This window comes from Hyposmocoma kahamanoa, unplaced genomic scaffold, assembly GCF_003589595.1.
Source record: "Hyposmocoma kahamanoa isolate Upper Pololo Valley unplaced genomic scaffold, ASM358959v1 100021, whole genome shotgun sequence".
Lineage (NCBI taxonomy): Eukaryota > Metazoa > Arthropoda > Insecta > Lepidoptera > Cosmopterigidae > Hyposmocoma > Hyposmocoma kahamanoa.
Window position 1 is genome coordinate 15,164,804 of NW_020653200.1, and position 4,740 is coordinate 15,169,543.

A 4,740-nucleotide genomic window follows, 5' to 3' on the forward strand; every position below is an offset into this window, starting at 1 on the left:
GCGGGTACTGAAGTCTGAATTGACTAGCCGCCATAATTCGAATCTCGTCTGACGTTCGCGTCAGTAGCGGAACGGCGTATGACGCACGCGTGCAGCGCGCGTGCGCTGAAGTTGCGAGAAAAAGACCGCGTACTTTGACATGATTCACAAACCGAAAGCGTGATAGTATACTAATAGTCGTATTCTAGAACTCTATCCAATGCTCAAGTCAGGATTGCACTGGCAACACAAGCATTAGAAATACGACTCTATTGGCAAGGACTTGAGTATGATTTCGAGTGCTTTAAACCACACTAATATCCTGACTTGAGCATTGAGGTAGAGTTCTAGAATACGACCCTAAGAATCGTATGATATAAGAAAACACTAAATATGTTTTAAGAGTAGCTATTATAGGAATTTGTCAGTTTCTTTGATTACGATTATATGTAGATAGGAGGTTGACCTCACATTGACCTTTGTTCACTGGTACTGTAAGCTATTGCAGTAATAAAAATAAAGTTACTTATTTCTTTCCGTTTACTTTCGCCAGAGAACAAATAAGACTAATGAGAATGGACACTCTCCGCCCCTCGCTAGCTTTAGATACCGCACCACGCCCCGCACATTGACGGTCACATTGACTGAACGAGCACAAGGCTGTCGGCGACCCGATTTCGCTTTAAGACGGCTTTGATATTTGAATATAGTTTTCATTTTTTCATTACGGTATTTGTACGTTAATATATAAACATCATTTTACGTTACTATTTATAATAATCGTGAATCGATCTGTCTACGGCTGTTTATAGTAATCTAAACGGGATAAAAAGAGGGTTTCTTTCGTTTTTTGAAAGATCATAATAATAATAATAATAATAATAATAAAACTTTTATTCATATTAAGTACAGCAGCACTTGTTTTCTTAAAAACAAAACAAAAATACAAATTGGTTGTACTACAAGCAAACAATAATTAAACCATCATAAAACTATTGTAGGTTCTAGACCTGTGTTAACAGTGTTATGAAGATTCTCCGCTATAATCATGAAACATAACCAATCATTGGATTGCAATTAACTAGATGTAGTGTGGTGCCGTAAACGTGTGGTTAAGGCTCATAGTGTGGGCGTGTGTGTGTGTGTGCGTGTGTGTGTGTGTGTGTGTGTGTGAGCTTGTGGGTGAGTATATGTGTGAGAGTGATTGTATGTGTGGTGTTGAGTGCAATAAAAGGATAGTCAAGATAGGATAATATAAATTAAAATAAGTAATTTATGAGATTTTGACCAAAAGCTCTTCTGTCGTCTCGTAAGATAACGTCCGCAACCAATTTTTAAGTTTATTTCCGACTTCATACTTGTTTAATATATATATGTTTAAGGACTTGTTAATTCTATTGTAAAGTCTCGCACTTAGTGCAGGTAATTGTCCGCCAGCAAAAGCAGTATGGCGTCGTTTGATATCGCAAACAGGAAAACCTCGACGCCTGCTAAGAGTGATTGGGTCGAGTGGTAGATTTGAGTGCCGATGCAAGACACATTTCAATATAAATAATTGCCTCACCGTGAGAACCTGTGCATTGGAGTATAACATTGCAGTGGAGTAGTCTCTTGGCTTAAATAAAATAGTCTTTAGCACCGCTCTTTGTGCCCGTTCAAGGGACAGTAGGTGCGACTTACCTGCACCACCCCAAATGGGTATACAATACGATATTATAGACTCGCACAAGGAACGGTACACTATAAGAAGCGTATCAGAGTTAACACAGTGTCGCAGATTTTTGAAAACATATATCAACTTTCTTACCCTTCCACAAATTTTGTCAATGTGGTGACTCCAATTTAATCTTTCGTCCACTTGAACTCCTAGGTATCTTACAGAATTAGATCTTGTAAGGGTAAGGCAATTACAGTTGCTAATACTATTGCAAATGTGTGCTTTTATAGATTTTGAGCATGCTGGAGGATCAGACCGAGATAAATTAAAACGTATGTAGGTGGTCTTGTTGATGTTGAGTGTTAATAAATTAGCAGATAGCCATTCCATGGCTACTCTCAGAGAAGATTCCGCTCTCATTTTTGCCTTTTCCCAGTCCACATCATATACCAGAAGCGCAGTATCGTCTGCGTATGTAAAAATATAATATACTGAAGGAATTAATTTTTACACACTGTGTACGTCCTGATAAATAATCAATAAAAATGTTTAGGGCGTTCCCACGGACTCCAATCTGTTCCAGTTTTTTAATAAGGATTGGGACAGAGACAGTGTCAAATGCTTTACACAGATCCAGGAATATTCCATAGCACTTCTGTTTATTATCCATTTTGTCTACTAATGAACCAGTTAAGTCAGCAATTGCGTTTTCTGTAGAAATGCCATTTCGAAATCCATACTGGTTTTTGGAAATTATGACATATTTCTCGAGAAAATCTTTAAGGCAATTATTTAAGATTCGCTCAAGTATTTTTGACAGGGAGGTTAATATAGATATGGGTCTATAATTTGAGACACTGTCTCTGTCCCCACTCTTAAAGATCGGATGCACAACAGCTTTTTTAAGTGCTGCCGGAAAAACGCCAGAATTGATCGAAAGATTGCATATGTGTGCAATTGGTGAGACCAAGACCGCAGATGAGTTCTTTAGGACTCTTGCCGGTATATTGTCCCAGCCGTTTGCACAGTCAGTACGGAGGGACTTAATGAGTAGTTCTACTTGGTCATCGTCCACAGGTAGTATAGCAAGTGAGTTACTCCGCAATCGGGATTCTCCAGAAAGATGAAAAGACGGTGCAGAACCACCAATAGGGATTATATTTGACGCCAGGTCATTTCCAACTTTTACGAAGTAATGGTTAATTTTGTTAACGGCTATTTGCGGGTCAGAACTCATATTTAGAAGGTCAGTAGGAGGTTTCACATTATTGCCAATATTAGCTACAGTCTTAATAGCGTTCCACGTTTGTTTCATGTTATTTTTCGCTTCCAAAAATAATTTTTTTTCATATGCCCTTTTTACTCTCTTAATTAGATTATTGCAAAAGTTGCGGTAACGTTTGTATGATATCTCTAGAATGATATTTTCAGGATCTTTTCTTAATTTGAAATGTAATTTATCACGATGTCGAAGACAACGTAATAGACCTGTAGTCATCCAAGGTTTGATAAGTTTGTGTTTCTTTTTAATTGTAACTACTTTAGAATGTCTATTTATCACTGATTGTAATAAAATTATTAGTTTATTAGTGGCAATATTAGGATCATTTTCTTTCAAAATTTGGGAGAGGTCAGTGCTATCAACTTCATTCACAGATGAAACGAAGTAAGTAAAAAAACTTATGTCTGAGACTATTTCAGTTATTGTTTTCTTTAGTGCAGAGTAATATATAATACAGATTTATTATATCAATATAATAAGAAACCATAACTTCGTGAGCTAGAGAAGGGTTCTCGAATTTTCAATTTGTATTGCAGATAAAATATTACGTAGTGAATATACCTAATTATTAACTAGGTAATGATAAACTTGGACATGCAATTTCAAATACTTTGGTTACCTTCTTTAAAGGTACCTGTCCAAAATATAATATTTTAAGTGCTTTTTAACATAATTTTAAAATAAATCTTCAATATTATTCCAGTTAGTGAATTAATGAAAAATATAATATTATATCGACATAAATACGTAATGAACATGTGTAATTATTAGGATTCTATAATAGAATTATAGATAACAGATTGCCGCTCTGACCACGTAACTTAATAAATAGTACGAGCAAGTGATGGGTAACCCTGCCACTTCACGCACACATTTGCCGTGTGTCTTGCTGTACGTAATAGTAGTCGTAAGTAAATAATTTTTGACTGTTGTATGGAGTGTCCGGGGTGTGCTTTCGTTGTTTGTCGATTCCTTTTGTTCACATAGTGGCATAGTGAATATTTAAAACTATTTGGGTTCCTATATGTAGAATCTATAATATATTAACATCAACGTTAGATTTTAAAATGGAACCTAAACTAGTCTAAAAAAGAAAACAGTTACAGGTTGTTAGTAATTAGGGCGAGTAATGGGGCTCAAAATGTTTATTATTCGACGTCACACTTTAGTTACCGTCATACAAATAACACATTAAGAACCGATTTGCGTTAAGGAGACAAATCATCTGCTCTCTTCAATTACAATTATTTCTCTCGTGAGTTTGGGTGTAATTTGTGGTTGTCTATGTGTGTGTCCATGGCACCCGCGACACAGGGTTTCCCTAGTGCGGGGCTATGTTGAGTGTGTGCGTAAATTATCAAATCGTGCAATATACATTATCATTTATCATTATTTACTTTATCCTCTAGGCTTGTTAGCTGGTTTGAACCACATTTACGGACCTAAGTCAATTCAATGCAATACGGCGTGTATCTACGAGTATGTGGTGGGTGTGTAATAAGGTCCTACTTCGTCCTCTTCCATCCGCATAAACTTTCTGAACTTATTATTATTGTATAGGGTCCGTCAATTTTACGTTATGTACTCGATGATTTTACATAAACAAAAAGTAAAGAAAAAATGGTTAAGTAATAAAATAGAAAGATTTACCATTTTACATCATTTTACTTTAATTATGTTCTGAAGAGTTTTCGAACAGTTAAATCTTCTTATATCTAAATAAAGTGGACCTACAATGACAAAAAACAATATTTTATAAAATACTTAATAATTGTGTATATGTCGTTGGATAATAATCAATTAAAGGCGTGAAAAAGACCAT